Source organism: Felis catus, chromosome B2 (assembly GCF_018350175.1).
Source record: "Felis catus isolate Fca126 chromosome B2, F.catus_Fca126_mat1.0, whole genome shotgun sequence".
Classification (NCBI taxonomy): Eukaryota; Metazoa; Chordata; class Mammalia; order Carnivora; family Felidae; genus Felis; species Felis catus.
In genome coordinates, this window is record NC_058372.1 from 28,415,692 (window position 1) to 28,437,464 (window position 21,773).

Here is a 21,773-nt window from a genome sequence, read left to right on the forward strand (position 1 = left end):
ATTATAAGTTGTACTTAATTTTTCCCCTTCATTTTGTTTTTATTCTAGCATGATTGATTAATTTACAGCAAGCAGAAAATAAGCTGGGTCTTGTTTTGATCTAAACATTGATGTTTTCAAGGTTGACACAATATTTGTTAAAAAGAACATATAAAAAATACCTTTTGAGAAGCTTCTAAAAGAAAGAAAATATGAAGTTTAGCCCCACAACCTTCCTCTTTGGTAGAACTGCAAACGACTGCTACAATTTTAAATAGACTTTTTGTTGTAGAGTTTACATCTAGGAAAATCTAAAAAAATTAGATGTGCATATAAATTATTGCATAGCAGAACATAAACATTAACTGCAAACAGTAAAGAAATGAAAGTTCAAAATACTGTCAAATATACAAAAGTTCTAGAATCAGTCCATTAAAAACATTCCACAAGTAGTATTTTAAAACTATGTTTTGTTCTTTACAGGCAAGGCCTATATTACTAAAACAAAAATTGATAAAAATGATCCTCCAAAAGGAATTGTCTCCCCACAATATTTCTTACTTATACCTGCAAACAAGTTATCTGTAATTTTTAAAGATACCAGCCTTTATTCTGAAATGAGTTTGGGCATGTCCCTTTTATTGCCCCCCAAATGATTTCTCACAGAAATGCTAGAAATTATAAATGGTTGAGATATAATTTTCTTTTTTAGTCAGGTATTGCCAGATACTACATTGATAACCAGCCACACTCAGAGATGTAACTCTTAAAGTTAATTCTTTTTCCAAAATATTTTAAATTTCATGGCACCACAGAATCAACTAGAATGGGACTACTCTTTTTCAACTTGCCTCACATGCAATAAACAGGTGTGAAAAACAAGCTTCCTTCATAAAGTGGTAGGCAAATTTTGATACAAATGCACAGACTGAGTGCTATAAACATCAAAATTCAGTTCTTTTGTACTATGCATATGCATAAACATAAGCCTAGTCTGAAGCAATTTACTTGCTGCTTTTTAATAGCAGTAAGAAAACGAAGCAATATGACTAGCAATGCTCTTTAAAGTTTAAGGTAACTACTTGAGAGCATTTTTCCCCTTAAAATTATTTCTGCCATCATTGACCTGCTCAGATTTTAAGGTGAGTTCTTCCAATGTTTATATGTTCTAAATCATCATAGAAACCAGAAAAAAGCAGTGAAGGTTACATCTTTCAGTCAAAAACTCAATCTTCCCCCAAGTCCTACTTAACCCAGTTGACATCATTCCCCAAGATAGTTAGCAAAAGAACTATTCCACAGTGTCATAAGTTAACTATTATCATGTATCTAGTAGACATCTTAAGACAAAAAGGTCTAACCTAAATGTGTCTGATCAGTCTCACTTGTACTATGGCTACAACTTCACTTTTACATCATTCTATCTTATTAGCAAGCTACATTTCTGTGTTAACAGTTATACCAAATATGGATATGAAAGTAAATTTTTAATAAGATAGTGTTGCAAATTATGGTCAACCAATATCTCCTCACCAATACTTCAAGCATAAAAAATGAGAATCTTTACAAAAATATACAGAGGGGGCACCTGGGTGGCTCAGTCAGTTAAGTGTCTGACTTTATCTCAGTTCATGATTTCATGGTTCATGGGTTCAAGCCCCGCATTGGGCTCTGTGCTGACAGCTTGGAGCCTGGAGCTTGCTTCGGATTCTGTGTCTCCCTCTCCCTCTGCACCTCTCCCACTTGTGCTCTGTCTCTCTCTCAAAAATAAACAAACATTAAAAAAAATTTTAATACATGGAGATACCACAAACTGGTAGCTGCCCATAACATTAAACAAACTGGCTCTTAAGAGTGGCTGCTCAACTGCCTATCATTTTAATTATAACCATTTGCCCAGTACAGGGAAAACTGCCACGTGTTTTTGAAGCATTGTTGCAACATAGTATTCCTGATAATTTAAGTAAACAAAATCATGAGTAAATGAATGATACATGCCCCAGAATATCAAGATTTATCCATTTGACTTAACACTAGTATCTAAGACTTTGATTTAGATTTTGACCTAGACCTAGATTGTGATCTTGACTACATTTGAATCAAAGTGGTTCTTTTTTCCTTGATTCATTTTTATATCTTGAGCCAGCCTTATAATGTGTTTTGGAATCTGTTTTAGAAGTAAATGCCTCTGGTTTTTGTAAGAGATGCACACCTAAAATGTGATTGAGCCTTCATTTCTTTCTTTAAGTTTTATTTAGATTCAAGTTGGCTAACATACAGTGCAGTACATTGGTTTAAGGGGTAGAATTTAGTAATTCATCACTTACATATAACACCCAGTGCTCATCCCAACAAATGCCTTCTTTAATGCCCATCACCAAGTTAGCCCATAGCCCCCACCTAGTTCCCCTCTATATTTGTTATCTATATTTAACAGTCTCTTGTGGTTTGCCTTCCTCTCTGTTTTTATCTGATTTTTCCTTCCATTCCTCTCTGGTTGTTTCTTAAGTTCCACATATAAGTGAAATCATATGATATTTGTCTTTCTCTGATACTTATTTTGCTTAGCATAATGCACTCTGCTTCCATCCATGTTGTTGCAAATGGCAAGATTTCATTCTTCTTGCTGACTAATATTCCATTGTGTATATGTACCAAATCTTCATTATCCAATCAACAGTCAGTGGACATTTAGGCTCTTTCCATAGTTTGTCTGTTGTTGATAATGCTGCTATTGCATGTGCCCCTTCAAATCAGCATTTTTTGTATCTTTGGCTAATACCTAGTAGTGCAATTACTGGGTTATAGGGTAGTTCTTTTTTAACTTTATGAGGAACGTACATACTGTTTTCCAGAGTGGCTGTACCAGTTTGCATTCCCACCAACAGTGTAAAAGTGTTCCCTTTTCTCTGCATCCTCGCCGATATCTTTTATTTCCTGAGTTGTTAATTCTAGCCATTCTGGCAGGTGTGAGGTGATAGCTCATCATAGTTTTGATTTGTATGTCCTAGATGATGAGTGATGTTGAGCATCTTTTCATGTGTCTGTTAGCCATCTGTTCTTTGGAACAATGTTTATTCATGTCTTCTGCCCATTTCTTCACAGGATTATTGTTTATTAGGGGGTGTTGAGTTTGATAAGTTTGTTATAGATTTAGAAGCATTTACCTCTAAAACAGATTCCAAAACACATTATAAGGCTGGCTCAAGATATAAAAATGAATCAAGGAAAAAAGAACCACTTTGATTCAAATGTAGTCAAGATCACAATCTAGGTCTAGGTCAAAATCTAAATCAAAGTCTTAGATACTAGTGTTAAGTCAAATGGATAAATCTTGATATTTTGGGGCATGTATCATTCATTTACTCATGGTTTTGTTTACTTAAATTATCAGGAATACAATGTTGCAACAATGCTTCAAAAACACGTGGCAGTTTTCCCTGTACTGGGCGAATGGTTATAATTAAAATGATACTAACCCTTTATCCGATATGTCATTTGCAAAGATCTTCTACCATTCTATCGGTTGGTTGCCTTTTAGTTTTGCTGAGGGTTTCCTTTGCTGTGCAGAAGCTTTTTATCTTGATGAGATCCCAATAGTTCATTTTTAGTTGTGTTTTCCTTGCGTTTTGGAGACATGTCAAGTAAGAAGTTGCTGTTACATCAAAGAGGTTGCTGCCTTTATTCTCCTCTAGGATTTTGATAGTTTCCTGTCTTACATGTAGGTCTTTCATCCTTTTTGAATTTGTGTATGGTGTGGGAAAGTGGTCTAGTTTCATTCTTATGCATGTCTCCAGTTTTCCCATCACCATTCGCTAAAGAAGCTGTCTTTTTTTTTTTTTTTTACATTGGATATTCTTTCCTGCTTTGTCAAAGATTAGTTGGCCATACATTTGTGGGTCCATTTCTGGGTTTTCTGTTCTGCTCCTCTGGTCTATGTGTCTGGTTTTTTGTGCCAGTACCATACTGTCTTAATGATTACAGCTTTGTAATATAGTTTGAAGTCCAGAATTATGATGCCTCCAGTTTTGGTTTTCTTTTTCAACATTACTTCATCAATTCAGGGTCTTTATTGGTTTCATACAAATTTTAGAATTGTTTGTTCTAGCTCTGTGAAGAATGCTGATGGTATCTTGAGAGGGATTGCATTGAATATATAGATTGTGTTGGGTAGTATCAACATTTTAACAATATTTGTTCTTCTAATCCATGAACATAGAATTTTCTCCCATTTCCTTGTGTCTTCTTCAATTTCTTTTATACCTGTTCTATAGTTTTCAGTGTACAGATCTTTTACCTCTTTGGTTAGGTTTATTCCTGTGGTTTTTGGTGCAGTTATAAATGGGACTGTTTTCTTGATTTCTCTTTCTGCTGCTTCATTATTGATGTATAGAAATGCAACAGATTTCTGCATGTTGATTTTATATTCTGCAGCTTTGCTGAATTCACGTATCAGTTCTAGCAATTTTTTGGTGGAGTCTTTCAGTTTTCCATATAGAGAATCATGTCTGCAAATAGTGGAAGTTTGACTTCTTCCTTGCCAATTTGTATGCCTTTTATTTATTTTATTTTATTTATTTTATTTTTATTTTTATTTTTGTTGTTGTTGTTGTTGTTGTTGTTGTTGTTGTTGTTGTTGTTGTCGTCTGATTACTAAGGCTAGGACTTCTAGTACTATTTTGAACAAGAGTGGTGAGAGTGGACATCCCTGCTGTGTTCTGATCTTAGGGGGAAAGTTCTCAGCTTTTCCACATTGAGGATGATATTAGCTGTGGGTCTTTCGTATATGGTCTTTATGATGTTGTTGAGGTATGTTTCTTCTATCCCTACATTCTTGAGGATTTTTATCAAGAAAGGATGCTGTATTTCGACAAATGTTTTTTCTGCATCTACTGAGAGGATCATGTGGTTCTTATCCTTTCTTTTGTCAGTGTCCTGTATCACGTTAATTGATGTGCAGATATTGAACCATCCTGTAGCCCAGGAAAAAAATCCCACTTGATTGTGGTGAATAATTCTTTTATGTATTGTTGGATTCGATTTGCTACTGTTTTGTTGAGAATTTTTGCATTCATGGTCATCAGGGAAATTGGTCTGTAATTCTTCTTAGTGGGGTCTTTGTCTGGTTTTGGAATCAAGGTGATGCTGACCTCATAGAATGAGTTTGGAAGTTTTCCTTCCATTTCTGTATTTTGGAACAGTTTGAGAAGAATAGGTTATTAACTCTTCTTGACTGGTAGAATTCCCCCTGGGAAGCCATCCAGCCCTGGGCTCTTGTTTGTTGGAAGACTTGTTTTTATTACTGATTGAATTTCTTTACTGGTTATAGGTCTGTTCAGTTTTCCCTTTCTTCTTAGGTTATGTGTTTCTAGGAATTTATCCATTTCTTCCAGATTGCCCAATTTGTTGGGGTATAATTGTTCATAATATAATAGTTTGTATTTCTGCGTTGTTGGTTGTGATCACTACTCTTTCATTCATGGTTTTACTTATTTGGGTCTTTTCCTTTTTATTTTTGATAAGTCTGGCCAGGTATTTATCAATTTTGTTTATTCTTTCAAAGAACCAGCTTTTAGTTTCATTGATCTGTTCTCCTGTTGTTTTGATTTTGATATTATTGATTTCTGCTCTAATCTTTGTTATTTCCTGTCTTCTGCTGACTTTGGGCTTTATTTGCAGGTTTTTTTTGTTTTGGTTTGTTTTTCCCCAGATCTTTTAGGTTTAAAGTTAGATTGTGTATTTGAGACATTTCTTCCTTCTTAGGAAGGTCTGGATTGTTATATACTTTACTCTTTTAACTGCCTTTTCTGCATCCCAGAAGTTGGGATTGTCGTGTTTTCATTTTCATCAGTTTTCATGTACTTTTTAATTTCCTCTTTAATTTCTTGGTTAACCAGTTCATTCTTTAATAGGATGTTCTTTAACCTCCAAGTATTTTTGATCTTTCCACATTTTTGTTTTTTGTGGTTGATTCCAAGTTTCATAGCATTATGGTCTGACAGTATGCATGATATGATCTTTGCACATATTGAGGGCTGATTTGTGACCCAGTATGTGATCTATTCTAGAGAATGTTCCTTGTGCACTCAAGAAGAATGTGTATTCTGCTCCTTTAGGATGAAATGTTCTGAATATATCTGTTAAGTCCATCAGGTCCAGTGTGTCATTCAAAGCCATTGTTTCCTTGTTTATTTCCTGCTTAGATGATCTGTTCTCTGATGTAAGTGGAGTGTTAAAGTCCCCTACTATTATTGTATTATTATCAATGAGTTTCATTATGTTTATTATTAATTGATTTAATTGATTTATATATTTGCATGCTCTCAAGTTGGGAGCATAAATATTTATAATTGCTAGATCTTCTTGATGGAGAGACCCCTTAATTATGATATAATACACTTCTTCATCTCTTTTTAAGTCTTTGTTTTAAAATCTAGTTAGTCTGATATTAAGTATGGGTACTCTTGCTTACTTTTGATATCCCTTAGCATGACAGACGGTTCTCCATCCCCTCATTTTCAATCTGCAAGTGTCTTTAGATCTAAAATGAGTCTTTTATTGGCAGCATATAGATGGATCCTGGTTTTTTATACATTTTGATACCCTATGTCTTTTGATTGGAGCATTTAGTCCATTTACATTCAGAGTGATTATTGAAAGATTTGAATTTAGTACCATTGCATTACCTGTAGAGTTGAAGTTTCTGGTGATCCTCTCTGGTCCTTTCTGGTATTTGTTTCTTCTGATCTTGTTTTGTTTTGTCTTTCTCTGCTTAAAGAGTCCCTTAAAATGTCTTGCAAGGCTAGTTTAGTGGTCATAAACTCCTTTAGTTTTTGTTAGTCTCGGGAAACTGTTTATCTCTCCTTCCATTCTGAATGACAGCCTTGCTGGATTAAGAATTCTTGGCTGCATATTTTTTGATTCAGCATGTTGAATATATCTAGCCACTCCTTTCTGACCTACCAAATTTCTTTGGACAGATCTACTGCATACCTGATCTGTCTTCCCTTGTAGGTTAAGGACTTTTTTCCCGAACCTTACTGCTTTCATGACTCCTTCCTTGTCTGTCTATTTTGTGAGTTTGACCATGATATGCCTTGGCAATGATCAGCTTTTGTTGAATTTAATGGGAGTTCTCTGCTTCTTGGATTTTGATGTCTGGGTCCATCCCCACATTAGAGAAGTTTTCAGTTGTAATTTGCTCACATAAACTTTCTGTCCCTTTTTCTCTCTCTTCATCTTCTGGGACTCCTATGATACGAATGTTAATCCTCTTTAATAAATCACTGAGTTCTTTAAGTCTTGTATAATGATCCTTCTGCCTTTGTCTCACACTTCTGTTCAGCTTCATTTTTTCCCCATAATTTTTCCTTCTGTATCACTGATTTGCTGCTCTGCTTCATCCATCCTCGCCATCATGGCATCCATTCAAGATTGTGCCTTGGTTATAGCATCTTCCGATTTCAGCCTGACAAGATTTTAGCTCTTTTTATCTCTGCAGAAAGGGATTTTTCCTGTGTCTTCTATGCCTTTTTCAACCCCAGCTTGTTCCTATAATTTTTGGGGGGTGGGGTTAATGTTTATTTTTGGGAGAGAAAGAGAGACAGTGTGAGCAGGGAAGGTGCAGAGAGAGAGGGAGACATAGAATCTGAAGCAAGCTCCAGGCTCTGAGCTGTCAGCACAGAGCCCAATGTGGGGCTGGAACTCACAAACTGTGATATCATGACCTGAGCTGAAATCAGACACTTAACTGACCAAGCCACCTAGGCACTCTTAGTTTTTTTTTTTAATATTTTATTTATTTTAGGGGAGAGTCCAAGTGGGGAAAGGGCAGAGAGAGGGGGACAGAGGATCTGAAGCAGGCTCTACACTGACAGGCTGACAGCAGCGAGCCCAATATGGGGCTTGAACTCATGAACTGCGAGATCATGACCTGAGCTGAAGTCAGACACTTAACAGACTGAGCCACTCAGGTACCCCATAATTGTGCTTTTAAATTCTAGTTCATACATCTTACTTATATCTGTGTCAATTAAATCCCTGGCTGTCATTTCTTCCTGCTCTTCTTTTCTGGATGAAGTCTTCTATGTTGTCATTTTGGAGAAAGAAAAAAAATTAATAAAGTAAAATAATAAGTAAAAATCAGGGGCTCCTGGGTGGCCCAGTTGGTTAGGCATCTGACATTGGCTCAGGTCATAATCTCAGGGTTTGTGAGTTCAAGCCCCGTGTCAGGGTCTGTGCTGACAGCTCAGAGCCTGGAGCCTCCTTTGGATTCTGTGTCTCCCTCTCTCTCTCTCTCTGTCTCTCCCCCACTTATGTGCTTGCTCTCTCTCTCAAAAGTAAAATATACATTAAAAAATATTTAAAAATATTAAAAATTAAAACAAAATGAAAAAACTTCAATAAATGAAGTTAGATCTTAGGTGTGTTTCAGTCTGCTTGTTAAGAGAGGCTTGATAGAGAAAAGAGAGAAAAGAAAAAAATAAATAAATTTTTAATAAAATAGAATAGAATAAAAATGTTCTTTATCTAAGAAATAGAAAGAAAAAAAAAACTATAAACAAAAACAGAAGCAAAGAAAATGAACAAATAAAGGAAACCCAAATAAAGCTAGATCCAGTTTCCCCTAGAGCTGAAACACCCCTAGAGCTGCAGCACCCTATGATCTGTAGACTAAACAGGTGGAAGGGATTTGTCCTGGTCTTCTCTGGGAAGGGCCTGCTGTGCTGATTCTCAGGGGGACTTGTTTCAGTGGAAATGTGGCTCCAAAGTGCAGATGAGTGGGACTTGGTGTAAGCAACCCTGGCCTCCACTAGGTGGCTCTGTGTTTCCCTCTGAAGTCTGACCATGCTGGTGGGCTTGGGAGGGTGGGTAAGGGAAGATGCCGTTTCCTTACCCTGGGAGGGCAATGCTTGGCTGCCTCTGTTCAGGATAGCCTTCATTTCTTTCTTGAGCTGGAACTTGGACTGTGATCTTGAACTGGATTTGATCTTGAAAAGATCGATGGCAGCGTTTGAATTTTATGATTGTCAGAATGGCTTCTGCTACACTTTGGTCTTCCAGCTGGTCTGTTTCCAAGGCTATAAATACTTCTATAGTTGTAATCAAACTACCAGTTTCTTGATCTTTCATAACTTCTCCTAGAGCATCTATATTGTATCTGTCATAATCGTTGTAGTGTGAAGAACTATACACATTCCTCCCTTCCTTGGTTTTCATTTAATTTGGAGTCTTCTGATCCCTCTGTGCAAACTGTATTTCATTTTGGCATCCATAAATACATTTTCTATCCAAATTACGTAATAAAGCATCTTCAGTGTCACACATCCTTGGTTGAACATAAACAAATCCTCTTGGATAGCAGGTATAAAAATCAAGTGGAGCATACACATGAACTATAGGACCATAATGACCAAATTCCCATTGTAAACCTTCAGTCTGATATTGTGGGCCACATTCCTTACAAACAGAGATGGGGTTGGGTTGCACAGGTAGCGTGATATGACAGCAACATGAGTCTGGGCAGGGGCATTAATGGGCTCAGTAAACTGTCCACAGATCCTCAGACACTCTCAGCCAAAGGGATCCACTGTGACAGCCCTCTGTAAGTTATACTTAATTTTAAAAGAGGGAAAAACTGAAAATTTAAAAATCTTGAAAACAGAGTATCATCATTTAGTAAGTACAGCCAATTGCTTACCTTTTTCAAATACATATCTTTGTGTAATATTTTGTGTAGGACATTTTCAGCTATGAAAGTCACTAAATCCAAGTATCTAAACAAAATGAACATTCAGACCTTCAAATCACTGTTATTTCAATTTAAAAACATTTTTTGTTCTGCTAAATGTCAAACTTAGAAAACTTATATTAAGGTGAAGCCTCATAAGCCAAGACCCCTGGCCCCCATTGGACATGTCTCATGAGGACATGCATTTGCTATTGTGTTAAGATGATATTTTTTTTTAACTTTAGCATAACCTAGCATATTTAAACTAAAAAATAATTTTTATTTCCTTTGTACATTCTCCTTTTCTGTTTTTCTTATTTTTAATGCATGGAATATATAATATGCATCTATATGTATAAATTATGTTTTATACATTTATGTATTTGTTTTAAACAATATAATTATTTATTAATAGTGGCACATAGTTTTATATATCAGAGGTTATGTATCACACATTATAATCTTATATCAAGAGGGTTCAAATTTATTTTACTTATAACTTGGATAATCAATAAGTTTGAAGACTGTGCCTCTTGATGGCAGGTACCATGCCTTAGTCCCACTGGGGTCCCCACCATAGGAAGTCCCTTTACATAGTGGATTCTCAACATATGTTTGAACAAATGAGTATTTTAGTAAATGAATGGTTTCCCAGTATGAGAATTATACTAGGTCTTAACATTTTTTCCTGATAAAACATTTCAAACAGGTAGCATTTGTGTTTTCAGATGCCTGTACAAATGTAAGTGACACCTTTTGTGTACACTGCTTTAGAAAGAGCATGAGAGAGGACCTAGTAACACAGTAAGTCATAATTGTACAAATGGAAACATGTAGGTTGCCCCATTTTTGTCATTTTTAAGCTTGTAGCATTGAAAATGAAATACCAAACATCATTTTGCTTTGGGTCATATTGAAAACTTGATGAATTTGTTAAGATACTGCATTTTGGTCCATTTTTAAATAAAAATAACTTACAGTTTAACTGTTATTTTTACATACATTATCACATTTTATCCTTCCAACAACCTCATTGGAGTAAGATTTTATTTTCCCCATTTGGCTGATTTTTAAAATTTGAAGAATCAGAAAAGGAATCAGACTTGTTCAAGATACTAGACTTAGGACCTCAGCCCTGTTCTTCTGTCTCTAAATTCTAATTTTATCATTCTTATTGGAGAAGTATATAGGGTATAGGAGACCAGAGAGATAACAATACTATATAATTGTGCACATCCTAATATTTTGTAAATAATTGGATTAAAAAAGCACTTTGTGCCTTTCTCTGTCCGAGGTACCCCTAACAAGGTACGAAGAGGGAGAGCTGCCACTTTCCCTGAATGAGGGCTCATAGGCTTTGGTCTCATAGTCCTACTCCAGCTGAAGAAACAAGTGGCGGCTTGCTAAAAGGACAGTTATGTGTATTCAGTTTTCCTTTTTCTGTGAAAAACAGTGACTTATACTGGATCATTTCAATGTATGATAGAATTATAAATGTTACTATAATGAAAGATAAAAATATCAGGAAGAATAAAGAGGTTACTTTTGTTTTTGGATAAAACTGTACCAGAATCTTCCCTATGCAATAAATTTGGTAGAGTAATAAAAGGAAGCATTGATTTTGAAGATGGAAGAGCAACTGCATAATTGTTAATAATAACTTCAAGAGGAAAAATAACTTAGAATTCAGATATTGGAAAGAAATTTTGTTGCAGAGTCAGAGAAACAAAATCCTAGCAATAAAATGAGTTGTTGTTACTACCTTTCCTGCTCCTTCTTGCTACTATTGAGTTCCCGTGCCTTTGTAGTTGATAGTCCTTACAATAAACTTTATATCCAGCGTTATAGATAATGCAAATGTAGGCTAATGTAAGTAAACAGCTTGTCAAAGTCAGATGCTACCATCAAAGCCCTTTCTATCTTGCTATACTGCTTCTTCAATTTCATCATTTCAAACATTTAACAACCAATTGCTTAGTAGTTTTAATTGTCACAGTTAGGCTTAAAAGATACTTATTGAAAGATTTAAAAGATTTTTATCACAAATGGCAAGATTTCATTCTTTTTAAGGCTAATGTTTCACTTAAGGCTAATATTGCATCACATCTTCTTTATCCATTTATTTATCTATGGATATTTAGGTTGCCTCCATATGTTGGCACTGTATATAATGTTACAGTAAACATAGGGATGCATATATCTTTTTATATTAGTGTTTTTGTTTTCTTTGAGTAAATACCCAGTAGTGGAATTACTAGATCATATGGTATTTCTATTTTTAGTTTTTTTGAGGACCCTCCATAACTGTTTTGCACAGTGGCTGCACGAATTTACATTCCCACTAACAGTGCACAAGGGTTCCCTTTTCTCTACATCCTTACAAACACTTGTTATTTCTTGTCTTTTTGATACTAGTTGTTGTGGCTGGTGTGAGGTGACAATACGGATGGACCTAGAAGATATTATGCTAAGTAAAATTAGTCAGACACAGAAAGACAAATACCATACAATTTTGCTTTTATGTGGAATCTAAAAACCAACAAAAAAACAGAAACAGACCCATAAAGAGGAAAAACTATTACTTACCAAAAGGTTAAGGAATAGGAGGATGGACAAAGTGAGCAAAGGGGAGTGGGAGGTGTAGGCTTCCAGTTATGGCATGAATAAGTCACCGTTGAAAAATACAACATAGGGAATACAGTCAATGGTAGTGTAGTAGTGTTGTGTGGTGATCGGTGGTTAGGTACACTTATGAGCATAGCATAATATTTAGAGTTGTTAAATCACTATGTTGTACACCTGAAACTAATGTAACATTTTTATCAACCATGTCTCATTAAAAAAATTTTTTTAATGTTCATTTATTTTTTAGAGAGAGAGAGACAGAATGCGAGCAGGGGAGGGGCAGAGAGAGAGGGAGACACAGAATCCAAAGCAAGCTCCAGGCTCTGAGCGGTCAGCACAGAGCCTGACACAGGGCTTGAACTCGTGAACAGTAAGATCATGACCTGGACCTGAGCCGATGCCGGATGCTCAACCCACTGAGCCACCCAGGCCGAGACCAAATGTTGAGAATACGGACTTTATGTTAGTACTTCTTTGCTGTGCTCCACAGTGGTGATTCCACTGATAGGGATACAATAGCTGCTCCATAACATGGATAGTACCACTCTGCATTTTCATACCATCTACAGTGGACCAGACAGTGGTAGAGCACTTTCTGTGTGTTCATTCACTGAATCACAGAGGCCCACACAGCTAACTAGGGAAGGCAGGATTCTAACCCAACCAGTCAGGCTCTAGTGCCATGTTCTTCAGCCTGGCTTCTCTCATAACCATTTTATTAGTTGTGATTTAATTGATGTCATCTTTATTTAAAAAAAAACAACAACTTGAGACTTTGAAATTAAAGTCACTACAGACTTGTTTATGAAATGTTATATACAAATGTAATAAAACGTTGTAAGTGTAAAACAAAATGCATTCCTTTGCATAGATAGAATGAATCTTGTCTCTTTGACTTTGCTAATTGAAGTACTTTCTAATGAAAAAAATATTTTCTGCCAGAAGGCTAAATTGAAACAAATGAGTTTGTTTTATCAACTGATGTTAAATTGATTAAATGTCTACCTTTAGGTCTGAAATTCAGTATATCATGTTTCAAATGATGAAACTGATATTCTCTGTTAAATGTATGAGGTGATCTGTAATATTTATGGTAGTGTAACTCATAATTTGTTTTACCCATCAGACTTTAACTTTGGAATGGGAGATGTTGTGATACCCTTGCTCATTTTTGAGTCTTGAAAGACATTTGTCTATGATGTATATGAATGCTAAACTATTAATAAATAGAAATCTTTTCTTAAAAATGGAAAACATAAGCCTTGAAATAATTTTATTGTTATTTTCACTGCTGGCAATGTTTTCTCTTTTCATGAGACAAAGTTTTCCTCTTCTTATTTAAAAGATAGGAGATCATGGGGCGCCTGGGTGGCTCACTTGGTTAAGTGCCCCATTCTTGGTTTCAGCTCAGGTCATGATCTCACACTTTCGTGAGTTTGAGCCCTGCATTGGGCTCTGCACTGGCAGCACAGAGCCTTCTTGGGAACCTCTCTCTCCCCTTCTTTCTGCCCCTCCCTCTCTCTTTTTCTCTCTCAAAAGAAATAGACTTTAAAAATAAAATAAAATATAGAAGATCATATTAATTAAAGCCAAAAAAAGATTCTGATAAAATTGAGAACTGTAGAGGTTGAGGTTATTCACTCAGAGACTACATATGAAGCATATCCTCTCTTCAAGTGTTCACTTTTAAAATCCCCTATATGGCAAAGACATTCTGTCAATTTTGGCAAAGAAATCAACTTAGGAATGAATAAACTAAAACATGAAGACCTGGAACTTAAAACCCTTTCTCTATTCCAGCAAAACTAATTTTATTGCAGAATATTTAGGCCTTTCTGTCTGCCAGTACTGATACAGTTCCTGGTTACCTTTTTTTAATAGGCAGTAATTTCAATAATGTGCCTTAAGAGTGTAATTGAATAATTTATTTCAGAAAAAAAAAGTTTTTTCATGTAGTGTTTCAGTTTTACCAAAAAAAGTACATTGTGGGATATTTATAGTATTTTTCAATCTATTTTTATCTGAAGACTAGGACTGATAACTGCCTTAGGGCATAGGGGTTAAAAACAGGAAATGTGGTTTATAAAGTAGGTAGTATCTCCAGAGTTTCCAAAGTTTGATTTCTTATAGTACTGACTGAAGAGTATCATGTTTCAAAACAACATTAGGCAGCGTACCTTGAAATCAGTCTGTGTTTAAAGGAGTCGTCTGTCCAATTAAGACAGGAAATGCTTCATGGAAAAGTTTGCGCTCTTGGTATAGGTTCAAGTAGTGTAGCAGTTGTTTTCTGTAACTATACACTGTTCTTTCTCTCCAGCTCTGTTTTAGACAGTCTTTATGTAGTTAGATTGAGCATAAGTCTCATGTAAATTTTAGTAAATTTCCTTTGACCTTTGTGTTTTGATTAAAATTTTATTTTAGTGTTTTAATGGAAAGTTTTGTCTTTATCATAGTTGAGGAGGAGCATATATTATAGTTATTAATTATAGTAATTAGAAAATCCAAGTTAAGAAAACAAAAAGGCATGAAAAAGCAAGGTTATAATTTTTATGGCTTTGAATGACAGTTTTTCAGAACTGATCAAAACTGAAAACCCTTGACTCAGCAATTCCATTTCTAGGAATATATCATACATAAATTATTCTATGAGAATATAAGGATTGATGTTCACTGCAGAATTATTTATAGTAGTATATAATTGTCTAATATAATAGGAGAATAATTATGAATAAATAAAAAAATGAATAAATCGTAAATAACAGAATAAAACAATTATGGTACATCCATAATGTAGGATACAAGGCAGCACTTGAAAATGATAAGGTAAATATATATACACTGGCATGGAAGAATGTTTGTGATATGTTACAAAATGAAGTAAACAAGTTTTACTTGGAATGTGTAGTGTAATCTCATTTTTTAGAGGAAAAAATTATATTCATGGGAAGAGATTTGGAAGACTACATGCCATACTAAGGAGACTGATGGAGAAGTTTATTGGACTTTTATTTGTTATTATGAAAACTTATTCTTCTGTGTTGTTTTAATTCTTTTCAGTGAGCATTTAATGTTTTTCAAAATAAGAAATCAAGAAGAAAGACCTGATTAATCCAAAATGTTCACTATTCTGTTCTTATAAAGACATTCTTTAGAGAAGTCTGCTTAGTGATTTGTCCAAATTACTATTATAAGAGGAGTCAAACCCATTTATGTAACACTTTTTAATTTATAAAACATTTTCCCGTACTTGAAAGAATACCTGAAGCTCCAGTTAATTAACTGATTGTCCAGCTAAAATGTAAATCCAAGCCATTCCATACACACCTGTACATTATCTATTATAGGTTATTGCTAGGCATTATTTTATGAGATTGGCCCAAAAGCAACACTAAGATCCTTCCAACATGTCAGGGAATTGTTTTTTTCACAATGGTGCTGAGGATTTCATCAAACAGAGCCCTCTGTTTACCAGTGTGGGTTTTAGTGTTTGCTGAACAATTTTCTTTTGTGCAGTTACTTTCTTGTGCTGTTTTATAGATAATGTAAGCCTCTCTCCCGTGTGCAAGATGGTTGTGTTCTCTTAATTCTGGTAGTGTCCCCATTAGAATGTGAGGAGAGGGGGCTTTATTTTTTATGAAATTGCTCTTATTTTGGTCACTACTATATCTCTAGTGCCTGGAAGAGAGTCTGCCATGTAATAGTAATAAGCACTCAATAAATATTTTTAGTAGTATGCCCATTCCAAAATCAAGTGCCCTCCCTATTTGATTAAAAGAAGAAAATGGCAAATAGAGCAAAAAAAAAGACTTCTTTTCCACTTTCATGTATGAAAATCAAGACCTTCATTGTTGAAGATGGTATGTGGTCCAGGCCCAATTACAGGAAGCTCACCCTGCGAGAAGAAGCCTACAGGTTCTTGCCCAGAGCAGAGATGAGCTTTGTTTTCTCCATGGGGAATTTCCACACTGGGCTACTAGATTAATTGCTAACTGATAGTCTAGATTGATACTGTGTGGGTGGGGACACTTTTTTGGTCAAATAGCATGACACATTTCTAATTTTATATTCACAGAGTAGAGGAGATACATATTATAAATACTTAGAAGTTGTTCTCAGTCCCTTGGAAAGTTGTGGGGGCTTATCTAAATGAGAACCTTTTTAAAACAATACTTATTACTAAATCATAATAATGTAGCATTTGTAACTCCAAGAAACAGTCAGTTTGCCTTATTTTTCTGTGTGCACTATTCACATGGACAGCTCATTTCCTTGTAGTACAGTAAAATGTGGCATTTATGGCCCACTAATGTTGAAGCTAAAGCTAAAACCCTGGTTGCCTAACACATTTACTAAATGTTCATTATGTCCTAATATATCTGAGCTCTTTCTGAGTATCAAGCCTATAGTGAGCATTCAAAAATGTTGTTTATTATTTGATTGAAATAGCTGTTTGCTAAGTATATAGCCAGAAAAACAAAGCATATTTGTAAAACTAATGTATTTAGACTTAACAGTATTCTATGCTGCTATACTTAATTGATTCAAACTATATTTTTCAAATGGATCCTGAAAAATTATTTCGAAAGGACTGTTTTTTGTTTTCTTTAACCCTATGAGAAGTAAGAGATGCATGCTTTAGCAGAGTATCTCCTTTACACATAAACTGAGGCATGTACATTTTTAGTGAATGGCTCTAGTACAAAATTATATATTATTTAAAACTTTTCTCAGATGTATTTGTTCACTCATTCATTCACTTATCAATTTATTTAAGAGGGTTAAGGGAACTTACTAGTGAGCAAGACCCACATGGCGTTTGCCTTCTTTTGTTTCTGAACTTGTGCTACAGGCCAGCCACTGTGGTAGGTAGTAAGGATACAAAGACGAGGTAAGTGAAGGGTGATGCCCATGCATGTGGAGTTAACAATCTAGCAAGGTAGATAGATATTAATCAGGTCATCTTATAAATCAGTGGAAAGCTGTTACAGTGGGAGGAGAGAGAGCTGGTGCCAAGAGGACATGAGAGGTCTTCCCTAACAATTGCTAGTATGCTCTATTCAGCCCTTCTTTCCAAACCAGTGCACAGTATGACAAAACAGTTCCACCAAAATTCCAACTTCTAGAGAACTTTGTGTAAACTAGCAAAACAAGAGTATAGTCAAAGACAAATCTCTCCAGTTCCAGCACATCCCAGTAACATTTGGTATTGTATCTGGGCAGTCTGCCTCTGTCTTGTTCTTAAGCTGTTCAGAGATCGCTGGTGCCACTCAAAAGAACTTTACCTACAATTAGGATATGCTGCAGCCTGGTGACAGTCATGATGTGTTAGAATGTCCAATCTTCAGGGGCACCTGGGTGGCTCAGTCGGTTAAGCGTCCGACTTTGGCTCAAGTCATGATCCCATGGTTCATGGGTTCGAGCCCCGCATCGGGCTCTGTGCTAACAGTTCAGAGCCTGGAGCCTGCCTCAGATTCTGTGTCTCCTTCTCTCTCTACCCCTCCCCCACTTGTGCTCTGTCTCTCAAAAATAAACATTTTAAAAAAAAAAGAATGTCCAATCTTCTCACTGTGTGTTTCAGGAAAAGAAATTGGTGTACTTTTTCTAGTTATCATACCTATTACCCAACTATTTATGTCTTTGTTAAAAAAAAAAAAAATGTACCTGAAATGTGTGTACTGTTCTGTAATCTACAAAGTGCTCCCTACCATGGAGATAAGTTCTCTTAGGGTGGGGCCATTTCTGTTTTGCTCTCTTTTGTACACCATCACCTGTCAGTGCCTAGCACATAATAGATACACAAAAAATATTTAAAGAATAAGGGAATAAATAAATATATATCACATTTTTGTAACAGCTCTGATAGCAAAACAGACATTGTAATGTCTACATTTTGTAAAGTAGGCAGTTGTCTAAAAGGTGAACTGATCTTTGTCTAGGTTCATATCATTATGTATAGATAAGCCAGGACTTTGATCCCAAGTTTTCTGGCTTTACATTGAGTATTCTTTCTGTTACCTCAATGAACTTAAAAGTCATCATCAACCATTAATGTTAATAATCTTAAAATTAGAATAAAGTCTAGTCGGAAGGAAACATATACCACCAAAATCAACTACAAAATGGTCCCTTTGTGATAGACATGGAACTTTTGAAAATAGTACCATAACCTAAAATAAAATCCTGGTCCTGTCTCCAGGTACCATGGCCATGGTCCCTTTAAACCCTGCCATCCACTTCAAGGCCTCAGCCAATTTAATAACAAAATTTATGTACAACTCTTCTCTGATGGCTCTAGGATCTTTCTTGGCATCCTTACTACCTCTTTCTTGCTTTATGAATCTAACCTGTTCCATTCAAGGAAGTTAGCTCAGCTGTTAGTGGGAAGACCCAATTTTACATTCTCCAAAACCCAAATCTGTTCTCTTTCAACTCTGAGTAATTGTATTTCTCTCCTTTTGTCATAATCTCCATGTACTTTCCTCTTTGAGGTCAGAAAAGAGCAAATTGATCAGTCTAGCCACCCAAAAGAAGATTGCTACCTCTGTCACCTGTGTTTTGATGGGGTCCTTTGACATAGTGCCACATGAGCAAGTGAGGCAACCTCTGGCATCCTGCCACTGTTATAGGCTTTTTTTGGGGGGGGGGGGGTACAGATCTTTGAAAGAATTGACATCCTCCTACAGCTAGAATTGGAGCAACACTTTTTAAAAATTTATTTATTTTGAGAAAGAGAGAAAGAGGTAGAGGGAGAGAGAGAATCCCACGCAGACTCTACACTGTCAGCGTAAAGTCTGACATGGGTCTTGATCTCATGAACTGTGAGATCATGACCTGAGCCAAAATCAAGAGTTGGACACTAAACGGGCTGAGATCATGACCTAAGCTGAAGTTAGACACTCAACCAACTGAGCCAGAAAACTCAAAAAGCAGTTAAAACCAAGGGGTTAATCTATGTTTAGTTTTTTAGAAACACATCTGAAAGGCTCAGTGTAGACCCCTGAGTGAGTAGGGTAGGTACTAGGTTGGCTAGTGTGTAGGGTGTGATACTGGTTTTGTTTCTCCTTAGGCTGATAACTGGCTATTGAGTGGAATAAAGAGAAAGGAATTGAAATTCTTAACTAGGAAGATCACAGAGATCTTATCTGTTTCATGTTTGTGAACCTTCAGACCTCAGTCTCTAGACACGGACGCTGTCTAGTCTCTAGGTCCAGTGCCCTTCCTCCACCCCTCCCAAATACTATTCTTTAACCTTTCAAGAACTTGACAAAAAGGAAATCACAAGTAAATGTTTCACAAATTAGTATAAAACAAAGATTTTGTTTTACAGTATAAAACCCTTTCATACTACGGATTTGCTACATACAACTTAAAACACCTATATGAATACTAGTACATTAGGGTAAAACGTAACAGCTAAGCACTTTGGGGTCTTACACATACTGGGGATATACACATATTCTACTTGAAAGACCTAATGTCTCACTAAATCTGATGTGTGCCTATCAGAGTCCACCATGAAGTAGAATCTCAACAAATTGATGTTAAATGAATGAATGAGAACTTTTAGCCATTCCCTTAGAACTAACAACAATTTCAGCCCAATATGCAGTAAAAAATACTTATCTCTGTATTTAACACAATGGGTAGCTTTTTAGAGAGAGACAATCATTTATTTTCATATTTTTAAAATTTTTAAGTTCTTAACACCAGCATATACATTGCTTTGGAAGGTTATAATAATATTTCACAAATCTCCTCCTCTAAGTTAGCATGTATTTTTCATATGCGTTCAATTTAATGTTATCTTTTTGAACCCTTACTGACCTGACATGTGGTTTGATCAGGAATTCTCTTTCTGTTCATCCCTAGGGACAGAAACTTTTTTCCTCCCTTTTCCCTCCAACATTACCACTTATTCCTTGAAGTAGTTGTTGTTTTATTGGGGGGGGGGGTATTATTTCATTTTCTCTATTCAAAAAAAAGTAAGTCTCCAAGAAATACAGGTTCTTGTTTTTGTTTTTGTTTTTGTTTTTTTTCTCAATTTGTTACGGTTGAGGCTGTGTGTTCCTTTTAGCATACTATCCTTGTGAAACCTGTGGTCAACCTAAAACAGGAAGCTTGATTTTGTTTTCATATTTTTTTTATTAACAGCAATATAGTTCTGATGGTGGAAAGTGTCCTGTGATTTTATTCTTATTATTCACAGCTTTGCCTTTAGAATTATATTGAGTAATTTAGATTTATGTCTTTTACAGGGTATTTTATTAGTAATGCTCCAGTCTGATGGGTTCTTGCCAGGAAATGTTTTTCCTATCAGGGTCAGAGTGGGAGTTGAGTTGATAGCATGTGACACTGGCTTGCTTTATTCTAAGTTTAATTTTCTGCTTTTTAGTCAGCATTCTGGCCCCATGTTTACATTGAAGAATTTTAGAAGTTAAAAATTGCCCTCACATTTCTAGTTATCACTGCTAGAACATTTCTAGCACCCAACCTCTTGACATTTGTTCATATGCATTGACAGGATCCTGGTTTTCACCAAGAGCAGAGACTGTTGAATTTCTTTTTTATTTTTAATTTTTTTTTAATGTTTTTAGTATTTATTTTTGAGAGAGAAAGAGAGAGACAAAGTGCAAGCGAGGGAGGGGCAAAGAGACGGAGAGACACAGAATCCAAAGCAGGCACCGGGCTCTGAGCTGTCAGCACAGAGCCCAACAGGGGGCTCAAATCCACAAACTGCAAGATCATGACCTAAGCTGAAGTCGGACACTCAACCAACTGAGCCACCCAGGCGTCCTGAAACTGTTGAATTTCTTAAGTTCCTTATATCATCATTGGCCTAAGATTATGCTTCTATTTTTAGTAACTATATACATGGCGTGTATGTGTGTGTCTGTCTCTTTCTCTCTATCTATAGAGATAGAGACAGACAGACAGAGAGATATACGAGCTAGTCTTTTACAGGGTTGCAATTTAAAAATTCTTGACCTGAGCACAGTGATTATGAACTCAGGAACCAGAGAGCCCTTCCCTGCTTTCCTCCACTCACTTTGAAAGAACTATCCAGAGAGCAAGGAACAAGATGAGGCATACTGACTGAGGTGATCATAGTCATCAGAGACAGTTGTCACACCCAGGTCTCCCTGTTGCTCTGACTGTAGCAGGTAAACAATCCAAGGGAACAACTCTGTGGTATGCCTTTCCTCTTAGAGGAAGAAAGCTTTTCTGGTCTTGAGCACAAGGTAGTTTATTTCACTTTCACTTATAATAGGTTCCTTATATTTTCCTCTTTTACCTCCCAGATAAGACTTGTTACCTTGCAATTAGTTAATTTCAACTAATTTCTGGATTATATTTGTTTACTCTTCAACAGATTTCTTAATTTTTCCACCAGAAAAATAGAATACCTGAACCTCTCCATATTCCAAAGTATATATAAATT

The 21,773-nt window shown here is 35.8% G+C and overlaps 1 protein-coding gene and 1 pseudogene across 2 annotated transcripts in view; one reads left to right on the top strand and one right to left on the bottom strand.

Moving 5' to 3' along the window:
* Nucleotides 1–17,244, bottom strand: part of LOC105260561 — a 32,571-nt pseudogene extending 15,327 nt beyond the window's left edge.
* The window catches only part of EXOC2 (exocyst complex component 2), a 283,378-nt gene that overhangs the window by 240,000 nt on the left and 21,605 nt on the right, over nucleotides 1–21,773 (top strand). The window lies entirely within an intron of this gene.